At 46.8% G+C, this 19,445-nt stretch overlaps 1 protein-coding gene across 6 annotated transcripts in view; it reads left to right on the top strand.

The window, feature by feature from the left end:
* LOC138641969 (ATP-dependent translocase ABCB1-like) overlaps positions 1–19,445 on the top strand; it is a 434,165-nt gene that overhangs the window by 142,476 nt on the left and 272,244 nt on the right. The gene's annotated exons all lie outside the window — the stretch shown is intronic.

Below are 19,445 nucleotides of genomic sequence, written 5' to 3'. Positions count from 1 at the left end.
TGAGCCATTTATTAATGATTTTGACCTCCTGAATTCAAATCTGACAATAACATTTTTTGTTGGCTTTTGATCCTATTATATCAAAGAATTTTTACTACTACATATAATTAATGCATAAAAGTTTCAGTACTTTGAAACATTATTATTTTTGCAATTATAAATATGTGAATCATAAACAGTTACAGAAATTGTACTACAAAATTTGGTCCTCTTTCAGTGAAAGAACTGCATTTAGCTTACTTTATCATTTGGGCCTACTAACTGTGTCTGGCTGTCTGCCACTCATTACAGTTGTCCTCAACTGAACAAAGCAATTCCGCCTGTTTAGTCCTGTTACCAATTTTGAACTGCATTTAGCCTACTTTATCATTTGGGCCTCCTAACTGTGACTGGCTGGCTGCCACTCATTACAGTTGTCCTCCACTGAACAAAGCAATGCCGCCTGTTTAGTCTTGTTAGCAATTTTGAACTGCATTTAGCCTACTTTATCATTTGGGCCTACAAACTGTGTCTGTGTGTCTGCCACTCATTACAGTTGTCCTCCACTGAACAAAGCAATGCCGCTTGTTTTGTCCTGTTACCAATTTTGAACTGCATTTAGCCTACTTTATCATTTGGGCCTACTAACTGTGTCTGTGTGTCTGCTACTCATTACAGTTGTCCTCCACTGAACAAAGCAATGTTGCCTGTTTAGTCCTGTTACCAATTTTGAACTGCATTTAGCCTACTTTATCATTTGGGCCTAATAATTGTGTCTGGCTGTTTGCCACTCATTACAGTTGTCCTCCACTGCACAAAGCAGTGCCACCTGTTTATTCCTGTTACCATTTTTGAACTGCATTTAGCCTACTGTATCATTTGCACCTACTAACTGTGTCTGTGTGTCTGCCACTCATTACAGTTGTCCTCCACTGAACAAAGCAGTGCCGCCTGTTTATTCCTGTTACCATTTTTGAACTGCATTTAGCCTACTTTATTATTTGGGCCTATATCTGTGTTTCCTCCTCATCCTGCCCATTGCCCAGCCACTGCTAGATGAGTCTGCTGGTACATTGACCCAGACCGCTACATTCCCCTTTCACTGCTGAAAGCTAGGTTCCTCTTCCCGCATACTATACCACCTTACGCGGGGACAAAGAGGAAGGTGCAGATGAAAGTGCAGATTCCTTCATCAGGTGGGGGGGCATACTCGTTGGCACTGGCACAGGGCCCCTCATAGTACGCAAAAGTGTCTCTGGCAGTGGGAGGCGCCACCCGCCATCAAACACACCGCTGTACTATGAGGGGCCCTGTGCCAGTGCCAATGAGTGGGCCCCCCCCCCGTTTGCTCAGGATCACAGCACTTGCAAAGTTCAAATACTTACCTCTCCCTTCTCCACCGCCGTGAAGTATTCCACGTTTCCTGGGCCCACGAAAATCTTGAGCCAGCCCTACCTTCCCACAACTTTAGCCAAATTACCCCCAGTTTTCGATGACTAACTATTATTATAAAGTAAATTAAGATTGACAATCTTAAGTAATAAGAATTGATGATTTTGGCATTAAAATGGGCACTGTAGGTGTTTTCCTGTCCTCCAGTCACTGCCGACTTTGATTCCCTATTGACTTGCATTGGGTTTCGTGTTTCAGTCGGCCCCTGCCTTTTTGCAATAATCGTCCGATTTCACCCGACCCGACTTTTGACAAAGTCGGGTTTCGCGAAACCTGACTCGATCCTAAAAAAGTAAAAGTTGCTCAACTCTAATGTAGAGACATTTCTGACTTTTTTGAGTGGGTAGCGGAGTGGGAGAGAATGCCACCAGACCAGTGTGTGGAGGTGCTTGCCCCCTCTCTAATCTAACCGGCGAGCCCCAGAAGGCTTATTATGACCTGGCCTTTCAAGATGCCTGGGAATATGCCAAACTAAAAACTGAGATTCTGGCACCCTCAGGGGTGACTATGTCTGTCCGAGCACAAAAGGTTCATCACTGGGTGTACTGCGGTGATAAACCTCCTTGTTCCCAAATGTTTGACTTGCTGCATCTGGCGCAGAAATGCTTGCAGCTGTAGTCCTCCACCCCCACCCCAGATGGTGGGGTTTTAATGGACAGGTTTATCCACTCTTTTCCAAGGCTGGTACAGACATTGATTCCCCAGGGGGATCCCCAGAATGTGGATGGCCTGATCAGCTTAGTATAAAGGTACCAGGGGGTACATAGGTCCCTAAAGAAGCCGGAGAGTGGTGCATCTCCATACTGGGCTACCCATCGGGTGCCCAAGTCTCAAAAGAGGGGTAGCAGAGCCACCACTGAGGGAAGTCAGAGGTCCCAAGGAGCCATTGAGGGGCTGCAAAACACTGCTGGTAAAGACCTGATATGCTGGTGGTGTCACAGGCCTGGACACATAGCGGCCTGTTGCCCTTTGTCTTACGAGCAGATGGACTGCAGCCTAGGCAGGGGCTGCTCATATTATGCTTATTCGGCTTGCAGTGTGGACCATCAGCCTGGAGATGGACCGCAGTCATGTCCCGTGTCCATAAATGGGGTGCTGGTGTCAGGACTATTGGACTGATAAGGGCCACACTCCCCCACCAGTTGATCCCAAAGAAACAAGTGGGTGTCCGCTGTATTCATGGCGATGCCAAAGAGTATCCCTTTGCCAAAGTGTATATAAAAACAAACTGTGGTACTGAGTCCCATGAGGTCAGTATAGTCAGAGACTTAATACACACCATGATAATGCTGCTGCTGTTAATAAATGTACTAAATTTCATTCCCTTTCCGCCACACTTATTCTCATCATGCTGACATACGCTCTAACAGTTTTGGCTCCCTTACTCCTCACTCTCCTTCACTATCCTCAAACCCCAGCACCCCCTAACCAAGTAATAATCTCTCCTTCCCTCCTGCCTCCTCACCTGACCTCCTCCGCTGACCTGCTCCTCAATCTCAGATCTCTCCTAATAAACCACAAAACAAGCCACCCACTCTCTTTCTCCCACCTGCTCTGTCTCTCTCTCTGCTTCTCCTCACTGCTGGAGACATATCTCCCAACCCTGGGCCCCCACAGCTCATACCTCCTATTACTACCCCTCCTATCGCTCCTAACCCAATATAAACACCGAAATCTTGCCCACCTAAAATCCGTGCCCATGATGCCCACCCCCCTGCACCCTCTCTCTGGATCACTATGGAATGCCCGCTGCATCTGCAATAAACTCCATGTGATTCACAACCTCAATACCTCTCGTAACCTTTTCTTTCTGGGCATCACCAAAACATGGCTGACACCCTCTGACACAGCCTCCCCTGCTGCAATATGTTACGGTGGCCTCCACTTCACCCACACTCCTCGCCCTGGCAACAAACATGGTGGAGGAGTGGGCCTTCTCCTTTCTTCCAACTGTACCTTTAACCCAATCCCACCTCTACCGTCCCTTATCCTCCCCTCTTTTGAAGTCCACTCTGTCCGCATCTACTCCCCCTACAACCTCCAAATGGCCATCATATACCGACCTCCGGGCCAACCACTGCCTTTATTGACCAATTCTCCACTTGGCAACTTCACTTTCTGTCTGCTGACATTCCCACCATCATCATGGGTGACTTCAACATCCCCATTGACACCCACCAGTCAGCAGCCTCCAAACTTCTGTCCTTTACTTCATCCTTTACTTCATCCTTTGCACTTACTCAGTGGTCCTCCTCAGCCACCCACACAGATGGACACACATTAGACCTGGTCTTCACTTGTTTATGTTCCTTATCTAACTTCACAACCTCTCCTCTCCCTCTATCTGACCACCATCTACTCACTTTCTCATCCCTGTCCTCCTCACCTGTCACCCATGTCCAGCACCATGCGCACCCACGCAGGAACCTCGCACACCTAGACACCAACACACTCTCTCGCTCTATCCTACCACTGTCCTCTATATCCTCACTCCACGACACAGAAACTGCCACTGCTTTCTACAATGACACTCTTGCATCAGCTATTGACACGGTCGCCCCTGTCATGCATAGCAGAGTGCGATGAACCAATAGACATCCCTGGCACAATAACATCACTAAAAAGCTTCGGCAAGTATCCAGAATTGCAGAACAGCGTTGGAAGAAAACGCATTCACAAGATGATTTCACTGCACTCAAACAAGCAACACTGGCATTCAAATCAGCTCTCACCTCTGCTTAACAGACCTACTTCACAACCCTCGTATCTTCCTTATCCCACAACCCCACACAGTTCTTCAACACTTTTAACTCCCTCCTCTGCCCACCACTGCCCCCTCCGAGTTCCCTAATCGTTGCCGAGGACTTTACCACGCACTTCAAAAATAAGATAGACCAAACAAGGCAAGTCTTTGTTGTCCAACCACCACAACCCCTTTGTATGAGAGACCAATGCCCAAACCCCATAACTTCACTCTCCAAAATCTCTGAAGGGGAGCTTACTCATCTTCTCTCCAAATCACACCTCACCACTTGTGCACTTGACCCCATCCCATTCCACCTCCTCCCCAACCTCACCACCACACTAATCCCATCCCTAACCCATCTCTTCAACCTCTCGCCAACTTCTGGTACCTTCCCCTCTGCCTTCAATCATGCCACAATCACACCTATCCTCAAAAAGCCATCCCTTGACCCAAGCAGTATGTCCAGCCATCGCCCCATATATTTACTCCTATTTGCTTCCAAACTCCTTGAGCAGCATGCCCATGCTGAACTTTCCTCTCCCTTTGCATCTAACTCTCTCTTCGACAACCTACAATCTGGCTTCCGTCCTCACCATTCCACTGAGACTGCCCTGACCAAAATTACTAACGACTTACTTACAGCCAAAGCTAACAGACAATTCTCTATACTCCTCCTCCTAGACCTGTCCTCTGCCTTCGACACAGTTGACCACTGCCTCCTACTACAGATCCTCTCTTCCTTTGGGGTCAAAGACCTAGCCCTATCTTGGATCTCCTCATACCTTGCCAACTGCACATTTAGCATTTCCTACTTCCATACTACCTCTTCATCTCGCCCCCTCTCTGTTGGAGTCCCCCAAGGCTCTGTCATAGGACCCTTATTCTTCTCAATCTATACATTCGGCCTGTGACAACTCATAAGGTCCTATGGCTTCCAGTACCATCTACAGGGTGGAGCGCGGTAATTTGCTTTTTTGCACTGCATGCTGTGGCGGCACTGTCGGTCGAAGAGAGGGGAGAGTGGGTGTGGCTTACAGTGGCTGATGGGAGATTTGTATTCCTCTGCCTTTCAGTTGCCATCATGCAGTGGACACGTGAGGAGAGGTCATTTTGTGTTGAAGCGTATTTTTCAAATGCCCACTCGATCATTGCAGTGCAGCGTGCTTTTCGTTTACAATTCGCTGTTCCTCCACGCGGACGTGTTCCTGGACGGCAATTAATTGTAAATTGGGTGAATGCATTCAGAACAGCAGGGAATGTGTCATGTGTACGAAGGGGACCTGAGAGAAGGATTACAACACCACAAAACATCGAGAGAGTTAGAGCAGCAGTACTGCAATCTCCGAAACGCTCTGCTCGGAAGCAATCATTTGCTCTTGGCATTTCAAGACGTTCTCTCCACCGGATTCTTCATGATGAACTGAATTTTCACCCGTATAAAATGTGCGTGGTCCAACATTTGTCAGCATGGGACTATTTGACACGGCGGACCTCTTGTGAAGACATGTTAGCAACGATACCCCGTGACGCAATTGTGTTTTTTTCTGATGAGGCACATTTTCACCTCAGTGGGTGTGTAAACAAACAAAATATGCGTTACTGGAGTGAAACAAACCCCAGAGAAGTTCAGGAGAGACCTCTGCATTCGGACCGCGTCACTGTGTGGTGCGCCATATCACGAGTAGGCATCATTGGTCCTTACTTTTTTCAGGATAATGGTCGTGCCATAACTGTGAACTCCGAACGGTACTTGTCTATGATACAGGATTATTTTCAGCCGGCTCTTGAGGCAATGGAACTAGAGGATACATGGTTCCAACAGGATGGTGCCACTGCACACACAGCGAGGGTTACCATGAATTGTTTGAGGCAAATGTTTCCTGGACGGCATATCTCTTTGAGGGGAGATGTGAACTGGCCAGCACGCTCACCAGATTTAGCCCCATGCGATTTTTTCCTTTGGGGTTACCTGAAGTCTAAGGTGTATATCAACCGTCCCAACACCTTGGAAGACCTAAGGAACAATATTGAAGCTGAAATTGGCAGAATACCAGTGGACATGCTTGTTAGAGTTCATGAAAACTTCAGAAAACGTATGCAGCAGTGTGTGGATAGCGAAGGTCGACATTTGCCAGATACACTATTTAAAACCATGTAATTTAAAAATTCCATTACTGTTCAGTATAATTAAAATATAAAATAAATTTTTCTAATGATCATAATATTTTTATTTCATTCCCAAATCAGCAAATTACCGCGCTCCACCCTGTATATGCTGATGACACTCAGATCTACCTCTCTGGCCCAGATGTCACCTCTCTGCTCTCCAGAATCCCAGAGTGCCTATCAGCCATATCCTTCTTCTTCTCCTCTCGCTTCCTCAAGCTCAATGTGGACAAATCTGAACTCATTATCTTTCATCCATCACGCATATCTTCCCTACCTGATCTATCTATCAAAATAAATGAAATCACACTTTCCCCTGTCCCCAAAATCCACTGCCTCGGAGTAACCCTTGACTCTGCCCTGTCCTTCAAACCACACATCCAAGCTCTCGCCACCTCCTGTCAGCTCTAGCTCAAAAATATTTCCAGAATCCGTCCTTTCTTTAACCCACACTCTACCAAAATGCATGCCCTAATCATCTCCCGCCTCGACTACTGCAACATACTCTTCTGTGGCCTACCTTCTAACACTCTCGCACCCTTCCAGTCCATCCTTAACTCTGCTGCCCGACTAATTAATCTCTCTCCTCGCTACACTCCTGCTTCACCTCTTTGCAAATCCCTTCACTGGCTTCCAATTTCCCAGCGTATCCAGTTTAAATTACTAACACTGACCTACAAAGCCATCCATAACCTTTCTCCTCCATATATTTCCACACTAATCTCTCAATATCTTCCCTCACATAATCTCCGGTCCTCCCAAGACCTCCTCCTCTCCTCCACGCTTATTCGCTCCTCACTCAATCGCCTCCAGGACTTCTTCCGAATATCACCCATCCTCTGGAATTCAGTACCCCAACACATCCAGTTTCCACTACTTTTGGATCCTTCAAAAGAAACCTGAAAACCCACCTCTTCAAGGAAGCTTACAGCCTGTAAAGACCACACGGCTACCTCAGCACCATTGGAGCTACTGCAACCCTCAACCTACTGTCTCCTTCCCCATAATCCTGTAGAATCTATGCCCGCAAGTGCAGGGTCCTCTTCCCTCTGCACCAGTCTGTCATTGTTAGTTTTATTTACTGTAAGTGATATTTGTATTTTGATGTAACCCCTTCTCATGTGCAGCACCATGGAATTAATGGTGCTATATAAATAAATAATAATAATGATGATAATCGGGCGGGACTTCAGCCTGGTTTGGGACTTGTGGTGGAAGGTGGGGTTGCTAAGTGACTCAGTCAGAAGCGAATTCAACCCTGATCAATTCTCGTAAGAACCGGAAGAGTAGGTGCTCCCCTTGTGTGTCTTGGCAGGTGATGAGGATGAGACGGTGGTCAATGAGGCTGAGTTTCCTGATCTGGGAGTGTCTTGGGAAAATTTTGGCTTTCCTCAAATGTGGGATCTTACCCTAAAAGTTGCATTCAAAAATGTGTCTGTGATAGACGGGGATGCTTAAGAGCCGGTGGCTGACACCAGGTTCCCACACTTTGTCGGTAATGGCGAGTTACTGCATTGGGTGACCACACTGAGGGGAGTGGAGATAGTGGAGCAGCTCTTGGTTCCAGGTCCCTATTGGCAGAAGGTTTTAGACATGTCCCATTCACATGTTTTGGGGGGACATCTAGGGCAGAGAAAACACAGGAGAGAAGAATGCAGAGGTTCTATTGGCCAGGGTGTTACTGGGAGATCCCAAATTACTGTAGGTCCTGCCCCACCTGCCAGATAACCGCTCCCTCTACTCACTTCTGAAGTCCTCTAGTTCTGTTATCTGTGATAGAGGTCCCATTTGAGAGGATTGCCATGGATCTAAGGGGTCCTCTAATTAAATCTGCACAAGGGCACCAATACATCTTAGTGGTCATGGACTATGCAACCCGGTACCCTGAAGCAGTGCCATTAAGAAACTCCTCGGCCAAGAGTATCGCCCGGGAACTTGTTCATATATTAGCACAGACGGATCTGCCAAAGGAGATTCTTACAGACCAGGGAACCCCTTTCATGAGCAAGGTAATGAGGGAGTTGTGTAATTTCCCTCAGATTGCCCAGGTGTGAACCTCAGTCTACCATCCGCAAACAAACGGCCTAGTAGAGCACTTCAATAAGACCTTGAAGGTGATGCTCAAGACGGTTATTGAAAAGGACGGTCAAGACTGGAACTGTCTGCTTTCGTTTCAACTCTTCTCAGTCAGAGAAGTTCCACAAGCCTCTACTGCCTTCTCGCCGTTCAAGCTCCTGCATGGTCGATAGCCGTGAGGGCTCCTGGACATGGCCAAGGAAACTGGGAAGATGAGGTTACGCCACATTGGAGAATCATAGAGCATGTAACCCAGTTACAGGGGAGAATGGCGTAAGTGATGCCCATCATGAAGGAGCATCTTCTCTAGGCACAGGAGGCACAGGCAAGGATGTATAACCATTCAATGAGAGTGAGGCAGTTCAAGCCAGGGGACCACATGCTAGTGCTTATCCCAACTGTGGTGAGCAAGTTCCTTGGCAAGAGGCAAGGCCCATACAATGTGGTGGAAAAACTGAGCAAGGTGAATTACAAGGTACACCAGCCAGGCCAAAGGAAGCTGCACCAAATATACCATGTGAACTTGCTCAAGCCATCTCGAGATCGGGAGCCACATGTAAGGGTGAACCTCAAGCCCTATAGAATTCACAAAGCACAACGAGAGGAAATAGCAAATGAGGTGAAGAGGATGTTAGTCCCTCGGGGTGATTGAGGATTCGAAAAGTGGATGGTCGAGTCCCATCGTAATCATGCCGAAGCCCAACAGTGAGTGACAGTTTTTGCAATGATTACCACAAGCTGAATGAGGTCTCCAAATATATTGCATCTGATGTCCTGGGTGGATGAACTCATTGAGAGACTGGGAACTGTGACGTACATTACAACCTTCGACCTAACGAAGGGCTACTGGCTGATCACCATGTACCTGAGTGGTAAGGAGAAGACTGCCTTCTCGACGCTTGATGGGTGTTTCCAATAACACCAGAGTGCCCTTCTGACTGCAGGGGGCTCCAGCAACTTTCCAGAGGGCTAAGGATGAGGTCCTGGCTCAGCATAAGAAGTATGCTGCTGCCTACCTAGATGACATTGTGGTCTTCAGCCCTGACTGGGGTAGTCATCTACCAAAGGTACAGGCAGTGCTGGATGTGTTGAAGAATGTGGGGTTCACCATAAACCCCCCAAAAATGTGCCATAGGGATGGAAGAGGCCAAATACCTAGGTTATGTTGTCGGAAGGGGCGAAATCGAGCCTCAGTTAAAAAGCAAGATTGAGGCAATCCAGAAAGGGCCAAAACCGCTTTCCAAGAAGCAAGTAAGGGCGTTTATTGGAATTTTGGGTTACTACCGGCAATTTCAAAAGGTTCGTCATGATCGCCACGCTGTTGACGGACCTCCTTCAATGCACAAGATCGTCATTGATTAAATGGTCTGCTGAGTCTGAGATGGCTTTCCAGGAACTGAAGCAGGCACTGTGTAAATATCCGGTTCTGGTCGCTCCAGATTTCAGCAAGAAGTTTGGGGTCTAGACAGATGCGTTAGAAGTCAGATTGGGAGCTGTTTTCTCTCAGGAAGTGAATGGGGAGGAGTATCCCATCCTGAATCTGAGCCGGAAGCTCTCTTCATGCAAGAGAAACTATGCCATCGTTGAGAAAAAGTGCTTAGCCTTAAAATCGGTACTACCTGCTAGGCCGTAGGTTTAAAGTATCTGACCATGCCCCTTTGAGGTAGTTGAGGGAAAAGAAGGGTAAAAATGTTTGGGTAATTATGTGGTTCTTAGGCCTCCAAGATTTCACGTTTCACGTCGAGCATAGTCCAGGAAAGTTGCAAGGGAATGCAGATACCCTGCCCACACTCCCCTACTTAGTGAATGAAGGTGTCAAAACCCCCAACTTTTGGCAGGTGGGGGAAAATAATAATAATAATAATCTTTATTTTTATATAGCGCTAACATATTTTGTAGCGCTTTACAGTTTTTGCACACGTAATTATCGCTGTCCTCAATAGGGCTCACAGTCTAAATTCCCTATCAGTATGTCTTTGGAATATGTGACAAAGTCCCTGGTAAGGTAATAGAGGGGAGATATGTGTCACTGCGCCTAATGGTGTCATTGATATGAAACCAGAGTATTTTGCTCCAGCACACTACGTGTTGTGAGGGTTAAGTTAAATTTGCATAATGGACTGGTTTTAGTGGACCGTCATAGAGCAGGAGGGAGAAGATCCACCGTATCTCCACATGCAGAGCTGTGTGATCCCATAATCATGTGGTCAGTCGCATGATGGAGTCACATGATCTTGGGTTTAAATAACTGGGCTCAAGAAGCAGTCTTTGGTCAGCAAGACTGGAAAGAGGATTCTCCAGTTTTTTAGTGTCTTGTGAAGGAAAGACTGAACCTGTATTGCTCCAGAGCGGGAGGCTACCCACATTGTATGAACTGTTACAGCATTTTGCTTTTCTTTGTTGGTTTCCTGTTTTTGCCCGAAGGGCTGCATTTACTTTCCACTTCTAGTTGGTTTATGCTGCCTTATAATAAACCAACTGAAGACTTATAGAGAGTGTTCCTGTTTTTCCCACCTCCTTGTACCGCCAAGTGAATTGACTTACCACAATAACTTAATCTCTACTTATATCTGAACATGCAAAGAGGACTTAAACTCTATAGTGCCCCCTGTTGGAAGTAGCGATCCTACAATTCACAATCAACCCTTAAACGAGTCGTGCAATATGACTTAGGCCGGCGTCACACACAGCGTAAAACAATACGGTCCGTATATTACGGCCGTAATACGCTGAAAAGTCCCCAAAATAGTGGTCCGTAGCTCCTCTGTAGGCAGGGTGTGTCACCGTTTTTTGCGCATGGCATCCTCCGTATGTAATCTGTATGGCAGCCGTAATGCGTGTTTTTATCGCAGGCTTGCAAAACCGACATACGGCTATACAAGGGATCCATGTGTTAAAAAAAAAAAACATATATACTGTCTCTCTCTCTCTATATATATATATATATATGTCAGGGAGACACATATATGTATATATATTATTACTTCATACAGCGCGAGATAGCAGAAAGCCGGTAATTCAATTACCGGCTTTTGCTTTCTCCTTCCTAAAACCCGACATGATATGAGACCTGGTTTACATACAGTAAACCACCTCATATCACCATTTTTTTTGCATATTCCACACTACTAATGTCAGTAGTGTGTCTATGCAAAATTTGGCCGTTCTAGCTAGTAAAATAAGGGGTTAAATGGCGGAAAAAATTGGCGTGGGCTCCCGCACAATTTTCTCCGCCAGAGTAGTAAAGCCAGTGACTGGGGGCAGATATTAATAGCCTGGAGAGGGTCCACGGTTATTGGCCCCCCCCCCCCTGGCTAAAAACATCTGCCCCCAGCCACCCCAGAAAAGGCACATCTGGAAGATGCGCCTATTCTGGCACTTGGCCACTCTCTTCCCATTCCCGTGTAGCGGTGGGATATGGGGTAATGAAGGGTTAATGCCACCTTGCTATTGTAAGGTGACATTAAGCCTAATTAATAATGGAGAGGCGTCAATTATGACACCTATCCATTATTAATCCAATACTAGTAAAGGGTTAAAAAAACACACACACATTATTAAAAATTAATTTATTGAAAAAATCACAAAGGCTGTTGTATTAATTTATTCTACTCTCAATCCACTCACTGAAGACCCTCGATCTGTAAATAAAAAAAAATAATAAACCAACAATATACTTACCTTCCGAGGATCCGGCACATCCAACGATGTAGATCCATCTGGAGGGGTTAAAATATTTTGCAGACACGAGCTCCGCTAATGCAGGATGCTCATTTCTGCAAAACCCCGGCGAATGAAGCTAAATATAGGTCAATGATCTATATTTAGCTTCATTTACGGTGAGGCGCCCTCTGCTGGCTGTTCCTAGGTCGTGGGAACTTTCCTAGAAAGCTCCCTTGCTCGAGTTCATATGAGGACAACCAGCAGAGGGCGCCTCTTATGATCTCGAGCCTGGGAGCTTTCTAGGAAAGTTCCCACGATCTAGGAACAGGCAGCAGAGGGCGCCTCACCGCAAATGAAGCTAAATATAGATCATTGACCTATATTTAGCTTCATTCGCCGGGGTTTTGCAGAAATGAGCATCCTGCATTAGCGGAGCTCGTGTCTGCAAAATATTTTAACCCCTTCAGATGGATCTACATCGTTGGACGTGCCAGATCCTCGGAAGGTAAGTATATTGTTGGTTTATTATTTTTATTTATTTACAGATCGAGGGTCTTCAGTGAGTGGATTTTCGAGTAGAATAAATTAATACAACAGCCTTTGTGATTTTTTCAATAAATTAATTTTTAATAATGTGTGTGTGTTTTTTTTTAACCCTTTACTAGTATTGGATTAATAATGGATAGGTGTCATAATTGACGCCTCTCCATTATTAATTAGGCTTAATGTCACCTTACAATAGCAAGGTGGCATTAACCCTTCATTACCCCATATCCCACCGCTACACGGGAATGGGAAGAGAGTGGCCAAGTGCCAGAATAGGCGCATCTTCCAGATGTGCCTTTTCTGGGGTGTCTGGGGGCAGATGTTTTTAGCCAGGGGGGAGGGGGGGCAATAACCGTGGACCCTCTCCAGGCTATTAATATCTGCCCTCAGTCACTGGCTTTACTACTCTGGCGGAGAAAATTGTGCGGGAGCCCACGCCAATTTTTTCCGCCATTTAACCCCTTATTTTACTAGCTAGAACGGCCAAATTTTGCATAGACACACTACTGACATTAGTAGTGTGGAATATGCAAAAAAAAAATGGTGATATGAGATGGTTTACTGTATGTAACCATGTCTCATATCATGTCGGGTTTTAGGAAGGAGAAAGCAAAAGCCGGTAATTGAATTACCGGCTTTAAAGCTTTCTAGCGCTGGAAGAAATATTAATATATATACATATATGTGTCTCACTGACATAGAATAGATATATATATATGTGTACACATTTATTATACCTATTCTACTGTAAGCTGTCAGTGTGATTTTACTGTACACCGCAATGAATTACCGGCTTTTCTCGCTAACACCGCTGCGTATTTCTCCCAAGTCACACTGCTGGTCCGTGTGTAATCCGTATTTTTGGGGCTTCCATAGACTTTTATTGACGTTTTATTTGCGCAATACGGTGACAAACGCAGCATGCTGCGATTTTCTACGGCCGTAGAAAGCCGTATAATACTGATCAGTAAAATACGGCAGATAGGAGCAGGGGCATAGAGAATAATTGTGCCATATTTCTTGCGAGTTTTACGGACGTAGTTTCTGCGCTCTTACGTCCGTAAAACTCGCAAGTGTGACGCCGGCCTTAGGATAAAAGCCAAATCAGTATCTCAATTCGCAGACACGGTGTTTCGGGCTGTTGACCCTCGTCAGTGCGAAGCATGAGAACTAATTTGGCTAGATGGGAGGCTCTGCACTGGGGTCTAAGGGGCAACATTTCTCCTTATGGAGACTGACATACCAGCTCTGGCTTGTTAAGGTCACAATCAACCCTTTATCGATTCGTGCAATATGACTTAGGATAAAAGCCAAATCAATATCTCAATTCGCAGGCAGGATGTTTTGGGCTTCTGGCCCTCGTCAGTGCAAAGCATGAGAACTAATGTGGCTAGATGAGAGGCTCAAAGCGTACAAAGCGTACCACTGTACAGCTGCCAAAGAAAGGGAGTGGAGTAGCCCGTCTAGTAGCAGAAGTTGTAAAAATACTCTGCAATTGCTCACTTCAACAATACAAATCGACTTCTCATCCTTCATATCATACCTGTCTCACAACCCTAAACAGCTATTCACTACTTTCTATTCTCTCCTCTGACCACCAGCTCCCCCTCCCTCTCTCATCTCATCTGAAGACTTTGCCTCACCACCTGTGAACTTGACACAATAACGTCCCACCTCATTCTAACCCTTACCACAGTCTCCATCCCAAGCCTAACCCATTTCTTGAACCTGTCACTAATAACTGGTGTCTTCCCTCCTGATTGAAACATACTTGTTATGACCTGGTGGTTAGGAGCACCCGGAACGACCTGATGGTTAAACTCACACAGGACAAGCTCTGGGAAGTGGGAGCTCTGCCGACCGCAACCCCTAATCCTATCACACAACTAGAAATAGCCGTGGAGCGTACCTAACACGACCTAGACGCCTCTTCACAGCCTAAGAGTTAACTAGCCCTAAAGATAGAACATAAAGCCTACCTTGCCTCAGAGAAATTCCCCAAAGGAAAAGGCAGCCCCCCACATATATTGACTGTGAGATAAGATGAAAGTCACAAACACAGAAATGAAACAGGTTTTAGCAAAGGGAGGCCAGACTTACTAAACTGAGGATAGGAAAGGTATCTTTGCGGTCAGCACAAAACCCTACAAAAAGACCACGCAGAGTGTGCAAAAAGACCTCCGCACCGACTCACGGCGCGGAGGTGCCACTCTGCATCCCAGAGCTTCCAGCTAGCAGGGCAAGATCATGATAGCCAGCTGGACAAGGAAACAATGAACAAATAAATAACTAGCAGGGACTTAGCTTCTGCTGGAGTAGACAGGTCACCAGAAAGATCCAAGAGCGAACTGAACCAGTACAAGAACATCGACAGCTGGCATGGAGTAACGATCTGAGTGGAATTAAATAGAACAGCCAGCCAAAGAATAAACTACGTCACCTGTGGAAGGAACCTCAGAAGCAGCAGCTCCACTCACAGCCACCAGAGGGAGTCCATGGACAGAACTCGCCGAAGTACCATTCATGACCACAGGAGGGAGTTCGATAACAGAATTCACAACAGTACCCCCCCTTGAGGAGGGGTCACCGAACCCTCACCAGAGCCCCCAGGCCGATCAGGAAGAGCCAAATGAAAGGCACGAACTAGATCGGCAGCATGAACATCAGATGCAAAAACCCAGGAATTATCTTCCTGACCATAACCCTTCCACTTGACCAGGTACTGGAGTTTCCGTCTCGAAATACGAGAATCCAAAATCTTCTCCACCACATACTCCAACTCCCCCTCGACCAACACCGGGACAGGAGGATCAACGGAGGGAACCATAGGCGCCACGTATCTCCGCAATAACAACCTATGGAACACATTATGGATGGCAAAAGAAGCTGGAAGGGCCAAACGAAACGACACAGGATTGAGAACTTCGGAAATCTTATATGGACCAATGAAACGAGGCTTAAACTTAGGAGAGGAAACCTTCATAGGAACATGACGAGATGACAACCAAACCAAATCCCCAACACGAAGTCGGGGACCAACACAGCACCGGCGGTTAGCGAAACGTTGAGCCTTCTCCTGGGTCAATGTCAAATTGTCCACCACATGAGTCCAAATCTGCTGCAACCTGTCCACCACCGTATCCACACCAGGACAGTCCGAAGGCTCAGCCTGCCCTGAAGAGAAACGAGGATGGAAACCAGAATTACAGAAAAAAGGCGAAACCAAAGTAGCCGAGCTGGCCCGATTATTAAGGGCGAACTCAGCCAAAGGCAAGAAGGACACCCAATCATCCTGATCAGCAGAAACAAAGCATCTCAGATAGGTTTCCAAAGTCTGATTAGTTCATTCGGTTTGGCCATTTGTCTGAGGATGGAAAGCCGAAGAAAAAGACAAATCAATGCCCATCTTAGCACAAAAGGACCGCCAAAACCTCGAAACAAACTGGGAACCTCTGTCCGAGACGATGTTCTCCGGAATGCCATGCAAACTAACCACATGCTGGAAAAACAATGGCACCAAATCAGAGGAGGAAGGCAATTTAGACAAGGGTACCAAATGGACCATCTTAGAGAAGTGATCACAAACCACCCAAATGACCGACATCCTTTGAGTGACAGGGAGATCTGAAATAAAATCCATGGAAATATGCGTCCAGGGCCTCTTCGGGACCGGCAAGGGCAAAAGCAACCCACTGGCACGAGAACAGCAGGGCTTAGCCCGAGCACAAGTCCCACAGGACTGCACAAAAGAACGCACATCCCGTGACAAAGAAGGCCACCAAAAGGATCTAGCCACCAAATCTCTGGTACCAAAGATTCCAGGATGACCCGCCAACACCGAACAATGAACCTCAGAGATAACTCTACCAGTCCATCTATCAGGGACAAACAGTTTCTCCGCTGGACAACGGTCAGGTCTATCTGCCTGAAACTTCTGCAGCACGCGCCGCAAATCAGGGGAGATGGCAGACAAAAATACCCCCTCTTTGAGAATACCCGCCGGCTCAGGAACACCCGGAGAGTCAGGCACAAAACTCCTTGACAGGGCATCAGCCTTCACATTCTTAGAGCCCGGGAGGTACGAAACCACAAAATCAAAACGGGAGAAAAACAGCGACCATCGAGCCTGTCTAGGATTCAACCGTTTGGCAGACTCGAGATAAGTCAAATTCTTGTGATCCGTCAAGACCACCACGCGATGCTTGGCTCCTTCAAGCCAATGTCGCCACTCCTCGAATGCCCACTTCATGGTCAACAACTCTCGATTGCCAACATCATAATTGCGCTCAGCAAGCGAGAATTTTCTAGAAAAAAGGCACATGGTTTCATCACCGAGCCATCAGAACTTCTTTGCGACAAAACAGCCCCTGCTCCAATCTCAGAAGCATCAACCTCGACCTGAAACGGGAGCGAAACATCTGCTGGCACAACACAGGGGGCAGAAGAAAAACGACGCTTCAACTCCTGAAAAGCCTCTACAGCCGCAGAGGACCAATTGACCACATCAGCACCTTTCTTGGTCAAATCAGTCAACGGTTTAGCAACACTAGAAAAATTAGCGATGAAGCGACGATAAAAATTAGCAAAGCCCAAGAACTTCTGCAGGCTCTTCACAGATGTCGGCTGAGTCCAATCATAAATGGCCTGAACTTTAACAGGGTCCATCTCGATAGTAGAAGGGGAAAAAATGAAACCCAAAAATGAAACCTTCTGAACCCCAAAGAGACATTTCAACCCCTTCACAAACAAGAAATTCGCACGAAGGACCTGGAACACCATTCTGACCTGCTTCACATGAGACTCCCAATCATCCGAAAAGACCAAAATATCATCCATATATAGAATCATGAATCTATCCAGGTACTCTCGGAAGATGTCATGCATAAAGGACTGAAACACAGATGGAGCATTAGAAAGCCCGAATGGCATAACCAGGTACTCAAAATGGCCCTCGGGCGTATTAAATGCTGTTTTCCATTCATCGCCCTGTTTAATTCGCACAAGATTATACGCCCCTCGAAGATCTATCTTGGTGAACCAACTAGCCCCCTTAATCCGAGCAAACAAATCAGACAGCAGCGGCAAAGGGTACTGAAATTTGACTGTGATCTTATTAAGAAGGCGGTAATCAATACAAGGTCTCAAAGAGCCATCCTTTTTGGCCACAAAAAAGAACCCTGCTCCCAACGGTGATGACGACGGGCGAATATGACCTTTCTCCAAGGATTCCTTTATATAACTCCGCATAGCGGCGTGCTCTGGCACAGATAAATTAAACAGTCGGCCCTTAGGAAACTTACTACCAGGAATCAAATTAATAGCACAATCGCAATCCCTATGAGGAGGTAAGGCACTGGATTTGGGCTCTTCAAATACATCCCGGTAATCTGACAAAAACTCAGGGATTTCAGAAGGAGTGGAAGGCGAAATTGACAGCAATGGAACATCACCATGTACCCCCTGACAACCCCAGCCGGACACAGACATAGATTTCCAATCCAATACTGGATTATGGACCTGTAGCTATGGCAACCCCAAAATGACCACATCATGCAGATTATGCAACACCAAAAAGCGAATATCCTCCTGATGTGCAGGAGCCATGCACATGGTCAATTGAGTCCAGTACTGAGGCTTATTCTTGGCCAAAGGCGTAGCATCAATTCCTCTCAATGGAATAGGATACTGCAAGGGCTCCAAGAAAAAACCACAGCGCCTGGCAAACTCCAAGTCCATCAAATTCAGGGCAGCGCCTGAATCCACAAATGCCATAACAGAATAGGACGACAAAGAGCAAATCAGAGTAACGGACAAAAGAAATTTAGACTGTACCGTACTAATGGTGGCAGACCTAGCGAACCGCTTAGTGCGCTTAGGACAATCGAAGATAGCATGAGTGGAATCACCACAGTAAAAACACAGCCCATTCCGACGTCTGTGTTCTTGCCGTTCAGTTCTAGTCAAAGTCCTATCACACTGCATAGGCTCAGGCCTATGCTCAGAGAATACCTCCAAATGGTGCACAGCTTTGCGCTCACGCAAGCGCCGATCGATCTGAATGGCCAAGGACATAGACTCATTCAGACCAGCAGGCGTGGGAAATCCCACCATGACATCCTTAAGGGCTTCAGAAAGACTCTTTCTGAAAATTGCCGCCAGGGCACATTCATTCCACTCAGTAGCATAGCTACCAGGGGGGCAGAGGGTGCGGTCGCCCCGGGCCCGGGGCTCAGAGGGGGCCCACCTGGAGCTACGCTACCCTTAACTATATTAGCCTGCTGTGCACGCCAATATAGTTGAGCTCTGTGGTAGAGCAGGGACAGAATCTCCCTTCACTGCCGCGGTCTGTTCTGTAGAGGTCTCACTAGTAGAGGAACATGTGTCCGGGGACGCTGGGAGCCGGCCTGTACCTGCTGCCTCCAGCAGAGCATACTGCAGACACGCACACATTGCCGGCTGTGTGGTGTCTGCTGAAGAGAGAGACTTCAGGACGCTGCTTCTTCCCTCCCTGAGCCCTGCACACAGGAGCAGGACAGGAGATAGGACAACGTAGGAGCTCAGGCTGCAGGTGACTACACTGTGCAGTAAGGAGGAGGCAGGACATTGTTCCCCTCTTGACAAGTCCCTGAGGTTTCTTGCATCTGTTTTGCTCTCTCTGTTTGTCTCGCTCTCTCTGTCGCTCTCTCTCAGCCTGTCTCGCTCTCTCTCTCAGCCTGTCTCGCTCTCTCTCTCAGCCTGTCTCACTCTCTCTCTCAGCCTGTCTCACTCTCTCTCTCAGCCTGTCTCTCTCTCTCTCTCTGCCTGTCTCGCTCTCTCT

This window comes from Ranitomeya imitator, chromosome 6, assembly GCF_032444005.1.
Source record: "Ranitomeya imitator isolate aRanImi1 chromosome 6, aRanImi1.pri, whole genome shotgun sequence".
In the NCBI taxonomy this organism is placed as follows: Eukaryota; Metazoa; Chordata; class Amphibia; order Anura; family Dendrobatidae; genus Ranitomeya; species Ranitomeya imitator.
This window is presented reverse-complemented; position numbering and strand designations above follow the sequence as displayed.